Raw genomic sequence first — 12,403 nt, 5'->3', positions numbered from 1 at the left:
TGTGCTTGAGCTCTTCCTCCCTTACTGTCCTATTATTATCCATCTTTCAGGTTCCATCTTCCGTAATGGATTCTTTAATCATTTCATATATTTGTGTTCTTTTTAAAACATTAGCCTGTTGATATGGTTTGACTGTGTCCACACTAAATCCCATCTTGAATTGTAGTGCCTATAATCCCCAGATGTCATGGGAGGGACCCGTTGGGAAGTAATTTATTCATGGGGGGCAGGTTCCTCCATGCTGTTCTCATGATAGTGAGTGAGTTCTCACAAGATCTGATGGTTTATAAGGGGCTTTTCCCCCTTTTGCTTAGCACTTCTTGCTGTTACCATGTGAAGAAGGACAGGCTTGCTTCCCCTTCTGCCATGATTGTAAGTTTCCTGAGGCCTCTCCAGCCATGATGAACTGTGAGTCAATTAAACCTTTCCTTTATCAATTACCCAGCCTTGGGTATGTCTTTATTAGCAGTGTGAGAACAGACTAATACACTTGTCAAGGGCAAAAAAGTGATATATTACGGATGTTTTCCCTTTTATAACTTTTTAAAAAAATATAGTTTGCTGCCCTTAATGCCTTTACTGCATTTGATATTATTATATTCACATCTAGAGACTGGCACTTTAATTTCATAGTGGCTTAATTCTAAGATTCTTTCATTTGGCTGATTGATAAAGGAGCTTAACTAATTTTTCAATGTTTTTTTCCCCAATTTGGGAAATAGGATGAACACTCCAACTGTAAGAGCAATAAATGAAATTAAATGAGGACTCCAATTTTCAGGGTAATGATAAGAAAGAATGCATTTCCTGAAGATAAAGGTCATTCCTTTTCTCCTGTTACTATATCTTTAGGCCTCATATTGTTTCATTTTTAGACCACTATGGCTAGTCGAAACTATATACTTTGGTGTGAAACTGGTAGTTTAATTCTGGCTCTGCTATTGATAGTCATGATCTCGAAGAACTTGCTAAAATCCTCATAGCTTATTATCATTTCTGTTTTTAAAAAGTAGAGGAATAAAGTTAATACCAAAAATATGTGTTAAGAATTAAATGAGGTAATTATGTGAAGATATAGCATGAAGCCTGGTACATGAAAGCCCATAAAATATTTTGATTTACATCTTTTTAAGTATAAAGAGGTAATTTCTTTTCAGGAGGATAAGAGATAATAGCCTAATGTGAAGTAATATGAAGAATTAATTGTGAAATTTGAAGTACTTTTTCAAGGATGGACTCAAAAGGATTTTAATATTATAGTTTGTCATGTAATAATTAGACTAAATATGATTTATGTGGTAAAGAAATTAAATTATTTTTTCAGAATTTGAATAGTATATTAGAAATGTAGTAAATGTCAAGGGAAAATAATCAGAGATTAATTGCTTTTTTTCATAGATGATCAATGTAGCAATTATAGCTTGTCAATTAGAACAACTTCCCAGGAGAAGTAGTTCATTGATTTTAAGTTATTCACTCAACAGATATTTCAGTGTCTGACAAAATGGTAAGCATCGATGATACTGTGATAAACAAGGTGTACGCAGTCTCTCCCCTTACAGAATTTACGTCCTAGTGGACAAGAGAGGCATTGAATAAATATTTCAAGCCTAAATACTGTTGTGTGTAAATTATTAGAAGTTCTTGTTGTAGGGCCTGTAAACTCAGATGCCTGTAAAGGCCAGGCGTGTAATGTAAACAAGTAAACTGGGACAGTGCCCTGAGACAATGGAGGGTAGAGGGGGCTGTGATGAACTGCATTAGCACATGCCCTGTGTAAAGGCTACAGCAACTAATGCCATTTGGTTGATGTCATGTAAGAATGAGGGCCTACTGTTTCTCTATTTCTAAGTTTTTCAAGAAAAGCTGAAAAATACAGATTGTCATCTGATATAGTGCAGTCTTTTTTAAGGCACTGAGTAGTCCAAAGCAAACATGGTTTTCGGCCTGCAGAACTTTTTTATATAGGGAGTGCTGCCTGTTAAGTAAGGTTCTATTTAGAATAAAATTTTAGAGACTCTATTACTCTCTCTTGATTACTTCATTTTCTTTTTGTTCCTTCTAAATTCTGTTATTCCCACATCTTCCCATTTGTAATTATGTACCTAGATTTTCTTCTGGCCTAACTCTAACAAGGGTAGTTGTAGACTGTAAAAATCATTAAACTGTGAGATTTGTATGGGAAAAAACCAAAAGTCCTTCTGTCTCCATTGTATCTGGTTTGTGTTGGCTAGCTCTTTTCCTTCATTTTCACTGTTTGGTTTATTCTTCATCTGTAAAATGGGGATAACAAGATAAATGCCTCACATGTGTTGAGAATAAAATAAGACAGTATATTTTTTGTTTCTTCTTCTCTTCCTGTTCTTGGCCCAGTCAGATGTACCAACTCATTCCTTCATTGCCTTGTGAGAGATAGCACTTACTGATGTACTAAGTTTGGTGAGAATTTAAGTTACTAATTACTCTTTAGTAGTATTTCCACTTTTTAAAGAAACTCCTGGAGTCCTTGCCTTAATCTAAAGTAACAATGCTCTGATGTATCACAGGCTAGTGGTCACTGGGTAGGAGGAAATTTCCTTTGGCTCAGACCCCACAGGCAAATAAGTGCTTGTTCCACTTATCTTGAAGATTGTTTTCAAATGACATTGTTTTCTTTGGCAATGGTTGAAACCAGAAGTTGTGGGACAGTTTGGTATTTCCTCTGTTTTACTAATTTGCATGATGTTTGATGATTAATACAGCGCAGAAAGACCATGTGTAATTTTATCCCTTCATCTATCTTTCTTCTTCAAGTCCCTAGGAAAACAAACTTGATAGGAGTAAATATCACTAACAGCCCAATCTTTAATAAACAAACAGTGCCTGCCTGTGTTGGGATGTTGGACCTAAGATATAGGAACTATATCCTAGGGATGTAGGTCCCTAGGATACCATAAACATTTTCTGTGGCAAGAGACTTCTGGTGCCTTTGGGGATGTTTCAAGTCTGAATAATCAGCAGATAATTCTCAGTGGTGATGGTGAAATTGTTGCTTGGCAAGAGAGAAATCGCCTGGGGAAAACATACTTTGTTTCTTGTTCTTTTTCTTGCAATTTTATTGTGAAAAAAAATTAAAATATACGGAAGTTGAAAGAGTGGTACAGTGAATAATATGCCCATCATCTACATTCAATTACTAATAACATTTTACTACATTTCCTTTATACATTTTTACAACATGTGGGTCATTTTGAATAGGGACTGTACAAGAGAATAATTATTTTCTTAGGTAGGACAGAGAGTACTATAGTTATATAGAATAATATATGGACTGTTAGGATGTATATGTGTTTAACTATTCATTAAGTATTAATGAGTAAATTACAAGAAGTTCATGGAGGATGGAAACTTTTAAAAAAGCATTAACGACTAAAGTGATATGATGTGTACAGATTGCTTTCACGTAGTTGAGCACCAACAACAAACATGTTTTACAGTTGTTTCTTTGAAACTGGAATTCAGTCAAGGATTACGTATTGCATAGAATAACCCTCACTTGCTCTAAAAAATGGGTCACATTGACTCTTTGTCTAGTTATCTTGTATAGTGTTCCACGTCTAGCTTTGTCTGATTTCTTCTTTCTGTAATCATTTTCCTCATTCTGGCTCCTGTATGTTTTTGGTAATGTGAAGTTAAACCTCAAGGTTTTTTCAGGCTAAAGGTTTTTTGGCAAGGGTACTTCATAGGCGATGCTGTTTACTTTATACTGCATCACATGTTAAGAAACATAATGTCAGTTTGTCCCAGTGTTAGTGACCACCAGATCTCTCTCGGAAAGTGATGTTTTTCCTTTCATACTTGGGTACTATATGAATATCCTGTTTATTAACCTTTCATCTATGATTTTAGCATACATTGATGATCCTTGGGGAATCAAGTTTTAAATATTTTACTCATTTTTTTCTACACACTTTGATACTTTTTCTCCCAATTTCACTAACAGTGTCTTGTCATTTTTGGGAATGAGTAATTGGGCAAGAAAATGCATGGAAAACTACAGTTACAAAAAGCATTTAATGGTATCTACTTTTATTTGACTTCTTCCAAGGCCGATTTTCAGTTCTTTGCAAATAAAGTACTGTTTAAGACCTGAGAGATGTTCACTAAGTGCAAATTATGCTGGACTAAATTAATTTCTTGTAGTGAATCGATCACTTTTACTTGTCATGTCAAAGAAATTAATTTATGTTAATTAAAATAAAGCATTTAAAAAACTCCTTTTTCTTATGGGAAATCAGAGGAGCTTGGTTAATTCATAGGTGACTGGACACATTGATTATTCATCGTGTATTTACTATTGTATGAAGCCCCTCTCAAGTTGCTTAACACATAGCAGAAGAGACATATTGATAGTCAGCTGTGTGGTCTGGACAGGAATTTGTGTTTTCAAGAAATGCAGTACAACCTGAAAGGAAGTCTAATTGTATGGACACACAAATATTTAAACATTTATCAAGTACTCATTAATTCAGTATTACATGTCTCTGAAATATTTGGTACTGATTTTGAGGACCGTATGGCTTCTTGACAATCAGTTTTGAATAATGGATAGATTTAAAGTTTCTTAATTGGTAGTTGAATGCATACTTCTCATCTTCCTAAGCAGAAGATATAATACACCCATAACTTATTCCTGAGTAGGTAGCTGTGTTCCAAAAACAATTCTCTGACACAACTGGGTATCCAACAATTCCATTCAATTCTAACACTTAACTGTTCAGAGTTAGCACAGACTCCACAGGTTAAGGGACATGGTCCAACAAGACTACCCCCCCTTCAAACACTAGCTCTAAGTCTTGGGGGTCACCTGTACTTCTGATAAACTTGAGTACAAATTTGGGGGTTCCCTTTGGGTTTGATAATTTGCTACAGTGACTCGCAGAACTCAGGAAAGTGCTATGCTTACAATTACTCTTCTATTAGAAGGGACACGAATGAACGAAAACAGGTACGTAGCACAAGGTCTGGAAGGGTGCTGAGTGCACAAGTTTTTATCCTCATGCCAGGTACACCACTCTGCCAGTATAGCAGTATGTTCACCAACCAGGAAACTCTGAACCTCATATTCAGAGTTTTTATTGAGGTCTCACAAAGTAAGCATGATTGATTAAATCACTGGCCATATGATTGAACTCAATCTCTAGTCTCTCTCCTATCCAGAGAGGTAGGGGGCCGGGGGAAAGGGAAGGGAGAGGCTGAAAGTTCCAACCCTGTAATCTAATCTTTCTAACCTCTAGTTGGTTTTCTGATGATCAGCCCCATTCTGAAGCTATGTAGTGCCCCATGATGACTTAACCTCTTAGCATAACAAAGAAATGTCTGCTAGGGAATTCTAAGTGGTTCTGAAGTTCTGTACCAGAAACTAGGAACAAAGAACAGACATATATTTTTTCTCATATTATGGTAATAGAGTCAGAGTGATGCTTTTAATAAACATAATACAATTTTAGGGCTTTTCCTCCCTAAAATGGATGGGGGAGGCATTCATTTAGATCTTATTTTGAGTGGCTATATTGAATTGCTATTCCATTAGGCACACAAAGCCAAAACATAGAGGTGAATTATGGTGTTTAAAAAAAGAGGTGAATTTTTTTTTTTTTTTTTTTTTTTGAATTTAAGCTCTGGGGTACATGTGCATAACGTGCAGATGTGTTACATATTTATACACATGCCATGGTGGTTTGCTGAGGTTATATACTCATTATAATACCTATAATCCTTCAGGATTGCTGGGTCAAATGGTATTTCTAGTTCTAGATCCTAGAGGAATCGCCACACTGTCTTCCACAATGGTTGAACTAATTTACACTCCCACCAACAGTGTAAAAGCGTTCCTATTTCTCCACATCCTCTCCAGCATCTGTTGTTTCCTGACTTTCTAACTGGCATGAGATGGTATCTCATTGTGGTTTTGATTTGCATTTCTCAAATGGTGTTGGAAAAAAGAGATGATCTTAGCCTTCATTTAACACCTCACATTTCCAGTTCTTTAAAAAAGTATTTTATAAGCTGATTTGAGGTTTGAATAACTTATTTTGTACTTCTATTTATACTTTTATGCACGTATGACATGGGCATGGTGAAGCAGGTAAGTATAGTCTCCTTGAATTTTACTGTCTTTCTATTAGCTTGTTTGTCAAGCAATGTATTAGTTTCCAGTCTTCTTCTTTAGAATGTGTAGTTTAACTCTAGCCTTCATAAGATGAAGCAGTGTTTTTTTTTTTTTTTTTTTTCTTTTTCTTTCTTTCTGAGACAGAGTCTTGCTCTGTCACACAGGCTGGAATGCAGTGGTGTGATGTCAGCTCACGGCAACCTCCGTCTCCTAGGATCAAGCGATTCTTGTGCCTCAGCCTCCCGAGCTGCTGGTATTACAAGTGCATGCCACCATGACTGGCTCATTTTTTTGTAGTTTTAGTAGAGACAAGGTTTTACCATGTTGCCCAGGCTGGTCTGGAACTCTTGAGCTCAGGCGATCCACCCTCCTTGGCCTCCCAAAGTGCTAGAATTACAGGTGTGAGCCACCATGCCTGGCCAAGTAGTAATAGCAGCAGCCTAATACTACTGATCGTATTAGTAGTAGTTACAAAAGCTGCCGTTTATGAAATGAACTGTACTCGTGCTTTGCATATAGAATCTCATTTATTCCTTAGAATAGTCCTGTGAGGAGACCTTATTATCTCTGCTGAATGTATAAGGAAACTGGAGCTCAGAAATTAATTTGCTTATGGTCACACAATTAGTAACGGTGGAGTTAGTATTTACTTTTATGTCTGACTCCAAAAGCCTTGCTTCCCCCTTCCCCTTGATATGCTGGATTCCAAGAAGAAATTTAGCGGAACATTTTTTTCCATCTTTCATTGATTCATTCATTCAATAAATAGTGTTGTGTGCCTATTCACTTACCAGGCATTATACATAGAAGTGCTTATTGCTTCAAAACCTCCAACCCCCATAATATTCACTGTTAATGTAAGGGACAAAATCCTTTCATTTCTTGTTGGTCACTTCTTTGAAATGATTTTACAATACTCAGTCTTGCCCAGTATGTAATATCTAGGTCTTTTTTTGTCATCTAATAGAAATAGAGAAACAGTAGGCCCTCATTCTTACATGACATCAACCAAATGGCATTAGTTGCTGTAGCCTTTACACAGGGCATGTGCTAATGCAGTTCATCACAGCCCCCCTACCCTCCCTTGTCTCAGGGCACTGTCCCAGTTTACTCGTTTACATTACACGCCTGGCCTTTACAGGCATCTGAGTTTACAGGCTTACTGGCATTATTAATATTATTGTACAATTATCTTATGTTGGTTATCTTACTATAATGACTGTGAAAATGGAGAAATCTTGAAGCAACTTTAAAAGTTTTTAGGCTAATTTTAGTCTAACTGAAATTTAGAAATTTAGCAGGAAGTATTTGGTAAAATGCCATCAGTATATCATATGCCCACTTAATAATAGTATTAGCTTACTTGTGCTTACACATTCATCCATTGCTTTGTGAGATGACTGGGTGTGGATATAGGGCTGAAGCCATTCTAAGGGAAATATGCAATCTTTTTCTTCTGGTAACTTTTAGGATTTTCTTTTTATCTTGAGCCTTCCGAAATTTCATGACGATGAGCCTTGATGTGGATCTTTTTGTTCTGTGTGCTGGGTATTTGCTTGGTGAGCCCTTTTCATGTGGAAACCGATGTACTTCAAGTTTGATTGTGTGTGTGTGTGTGTGTGTGTGTGTGTGTGTGTGTTATATCTTTGATACATTTTCCCCCCTCATTTTCTCTTTTCTTTTTCTGAAGTGCCGTTTAGATACTAGATCTACTGGACTTTTTTTTTCTGAGACGGAGTTTCACTCTTGTTGCCCAGGCTGGAGTGCAATGGCGTGATCATGGCTCACTGCAACCTCCGCCTCCTGGGTTCAAGCAGTTCTTTTGCCTCAGCCTCCCAAGTAGTGGGTTTACAGACATGTGCCACCACACCCAGTTAATTTTTGTATTTTTAGTAGAGATGGGGTTTCACCGTGTTGGTGAAACTGGTCTCGAACTCCTGACCTCAGGTGATCCTTTCACCTCGGCCTCCCAAAGTGCTGGGATTACAGGCGTGAGCCACCATGCCCAGCCTGAACTGGTTTTTTAATATTCCAGTCTTTTATCCTTTGAAAAAATTGTGGAATATTTCCTTAATTTTATCTTCTAGCTCCTCTGTTGAAGCTTTAACTTTTGATTTCTTTATTCTATTTTGTAAAAGTAATTTCTCATTCTCCAAATATCCCTTTTATAGAACTCTGCTCTTATTTCATGACTGCAATGTCTTTCTTCTACTCTTAAGAATATTTATAGATTCTTTGGATGATTTCTTTAGCTCCCAGCACCTCTTCAAAGTTCTTTTTTTCTGTTTGCTTTTTTTAATCTCTTGTCATGTTAAAGGGTTTCTTTGAACGTCTGATCATCTTTTTGTGTCTGTTCTTTTTAAAGAGTGAAGTTCTAAAGTGATGATGATGGAAGCGATTTGTGTAAATGGGACAAGTTTCTTGACTTGGGGCTTCACTTTAGTGTGATGATGCGGAAAGGCACTTTTAAATTCTATGACTCCCACATTTCATTATCTGTATGTTTTTTCCTGTTTCCCGAAAAAATTTTTTTTCTCCAGTTTCTGTTTGTGAGTATGTCTCGCTGCCAGTGTTCTTGTAGCTGAACAGTGGTCTTGAGTTCAGGTGGGGGGGTTCTCTTTTCAATAGGCATTTACTTAATTCTTTTTTTTTTTTTTTTTTTTTTTTTATTCAGGACTACACTCACCTTTCTTCTATTCCCATGCCCCCAAATGTTTCCTGATGTCTCATATATACTGCTAGTTTAATTAATACTGCGTAGGGGCGAGTGTTGGCCTGGCTGTGGGGAATGGGGTAGTGAATCAAGAGGTCTGACTGACCTTAAGTCAGTTTTCCTATTTGCCGGTGAACTACTTAGCCCTGTTTTAAGGATTATTTTGTTATTGATCAATTTCTACTCCTTTGGGTACCTCTAGTTGATCAATTAATAACTATTTCAGAGGAACTGTGGGAAAGATACGAAGGATAGATACGTTAGCTTTATCACTTTTCATTCTTTTGTGTTATCTTTTTAAATGAATTTGTGGAGAGTTACAAATATGTATAGCATCAGTAAATTAAAATGTTTTAATTAAAGCATGGAAATGACAAATTAAAGCAAGGAGAAATAATTGCTTACTAGAAGCAATAAATAATGGCTTACCAGAAGGAGTAGTTAGTCTGTAGCAGTATATGCCATATGTTCATATATAGTTACTACAGAGACCTGGCATCTCTAGAGCAGTGCTTTCCAAGTGAGTGTAAACTGTGTTGTCCTTCTTTTATTATTACCGTACTACAGTGTATAAAAATTGAGAGATATCCTGGGTGGCTGGCACTTGGGATTAGATGGAGAATTGTCCATTATGATTCTTCTTAGTTGAAACAAATTTAGATTGGCTTACAAAGCTACTCTTTCATTTTAATCTGGTTACCTTTTTTTGTGTGTGTGTGGAGACCAGAGGTAAGATTTCAATTAGGTGTCCTGTGAAATTATTTCATGTGTAAATCTCATATCCTACCCTTGAAAAAAGCTGGAGGAGGCCGAGAATTACTGCTCTTTAAAGAATACGCCTATGAATGAAACTTCTATATTTAGTTATACAATTTATATAGTTTATAGAGTGCAAAAGATACCAATCATTTTTCTTGCTTTCATGAGTACACATTTATTTCCCATTTTATTTCATCAGATCAATATCTGTCATAATTTTGGTTTTACGGTCTTTTGAGAACATTTAGAATGCTTTATAATACTCTCATAATTACATGTTTGGAATTATACAATTTAGCATTAGTATAACAACTGTGCTTTACAGTATTAAATTGTACATATATATGTAGAGTCTGTGGTTACTGCCAATAATCTTATGATTTATGTACAGAAATTTGTGGAAAACTGAAGTACATGATAATATAGTCAAATTCTAGATAGAAGTACCTGAGTGAGTGATGAATGTGAAATTGGGTTGGTCATGAAAGAGTTCTGTGAGGAAAAATAAATACTTAAGAATTTGATAAGCTATAGATTGGTGGTAAGTATTACACTCCTCTCTTGGACTACTATAGTGTTCTAACTGGTTACCTCTCCGTAAGTGCATTCTTCAAACAGAAATAATATTAGCTTATCGGAAAATTCTTGAAAAGATAGTACTGGGGAAAGCATAAATATTTATTACATTTTATTCTCAAAGTAGATACAATTAACGATCACTGTTTACCTTGTTTAGGTAGAAATCGTTTCTTGAAGTTGAACGTATTTTCTGTATTCAGAAAACTTAACATTTGATAAGATCTGTCTAAATTAGGGTTAGTAGAATTGGAAAACTTTCATTTTGGGAATGGTTTTTGTGAAGAAAACCTATTGATACTTTTTTTTTTTCTCATTTCTCTGATTCACAGGGATAAAATCACATTGTTCTGTGGGAGGGTAAGAATAGGTATATAGGATCCATGGTTCCTCTGGGAACTTGGTTCAGTGACTACATAACTTGGTTGTGCATCAGAACCATTTAGGGGAACGCTTTTCGTCCTTCCATCTAATAAACAATTTAAAACATATACAAAAGTATAATAGTATAACAAATAGGGAGATTTTTAGTGCTCTTTCTCTCTCTCTCTATAGTTATGTCTGTATATCTATATAAATATATAAATGGGGTCACCATTTAGACCTACTGATTCAGACTTGGGGCCAGAATTTGGAAACTGTTCAAGATAAATTCATACACAGACCACCTCAGGCAATTCTGATGCAAAGCTATGTTTGGGAAAGCATTGTTTTTATTTATCTAGACCTAGATAGATAAATGTCTCAAAACAAATGCTATTTAGATGATTTCTCTCAGCTGTACTTGTACCACCTCCTTATCTAGATAAATTCTTTCTTTCCACATTTTCCTTAGTTTTTGTAACCAAATAAAATTATGGTAGTTTAAGTGGCCCTTTCTATTAGGTCTTTTACTTTCTGGCTTGTTAATGTTTACATATGAAATTAGTGCTAAGTGAGTTTCTTTTAAAGTAGTGCCCTGCATTGTTAGAGATTTTACATAAAGTACCTTTCCCAAACATCGTCATCATCTGATTTATTCCTAGAACTACCTTGTGGGGTGGTTGATTTGATTTCCCTAACACTATATATGTGGAAATCCAGATCTACAAAATGGAAAATTGTATAGTTTCTTATAACTGGACATGAAAGATGTAGAGAATCTGGAAAGAGTATGTACTGATTCTGGAGTTTCCTAGGAGCTTGTATTAGTCTGTTCCCATGCTGGTAATAAAGACATACCTGAGACTGGCTAATTTATAAAGGAAAGAGATTTAATAAACTCACAGTTCCATGTGGCTGGGGAGGCCTCACAATCATGGCAGAAGGTGAATGAGGAGCAAAGTTACATCTTACATGGTGGCAGGCAAGAGAGCTTATGCAGGGGAACTCCTATTTATAAAACCATTAGATCTTGGAGTTAATTCACGACCACAAGAACAGTCTGAGGGAATCTGCCCCCTTGTTTTAATTATCACCAGCAGGCTCTGCCCTTGACACGTGGGGATTATTACAGTTCAAAGTGGGAGTTCGGTGGGGACACAGCCAAATCTTATCAGAGCTCTTCTCCCCTATTATGTATTTCTAATAGTTTTTTTTTTTTCCTTTTACAGCTTGTATTGACCTGAGTGCAGGTGGCTTATTGCTCAGGATGCTGCTTTTTAAAGGCTATCAAATTAATGCAAGTGATACACTATTTTTTAAAAAAGTAATTAAGCAATAGCATACTCTGTGTCAAGATAAATTTAAAAAACTTCATGTGGAAATCTTTGTTTAGATATGACAGAATTGTTCTTTACAATACCTACCTAGTGCTTCAGATAAGATGCTTTCTCAGCTGCAGTTAACAGAATTTCCGGCCAGGTGCTGTGGCTCACACCTGTAATTCCAGCACGTTGGGAGGCCAGGGCCGGCAGATCTTGAGATCAGGAGTTCGAGACCAGCAGCCTGGCCAACATAGCAAAGCCTTGTCTCTACAAAAATACAAAAAATTAGCCAGGTGTGGGGGCAGGCACCTGTAATTCCAGCTGCTTGGGAGGCTGAGGCAGAAGAGTCGCTTGAACCTGGGAGTCGGAGGTTGCGGTGAGCCGAGATTGTGCCACTGCACTCCAGCCTGGGCAATGAGTGAAACTCCCTCTCACAAACAAAAACCAAAAAAACCCAAAAAACAGAATTTCCTTGTAAACCATGGCTTAAGTAATGAAGACATTTACTATGTGAGTTCT

At 36.4% G+C, this 12,403-nt stretch overlaps 1 protein-coding gene across 1 annotated transcript in view; it reads left to right on the top strand.

Moving 5' to 3' along the window:
• Window positions 1-12,403, top strand: part of BMP2K (BMP2 inducible kinase) — a 147,083-nt gene that overhangs the window by 39,489 nt on the left and 95,191 nt on the right.

The sequence above is a fragment of the Rhinopithecus roxellana genome, chromosome 2 (assembly GCF_007565055.1).
Source record: "Rhinopithecus roxellana isolate Shanxi Qingling chromosome 2, ASM756505v1, whole genome shotgun sequence".
NCBI classification, from domain to species: Eukaryota; Metazoa; Chordata; class Mammalia; order Primates; family Cercopithecidae; genus Rhinopithecus; species Rhinopithecus roxellana.
This window is presented reverse-complemented; position numbering and strand designations above follow the sequence as displayed.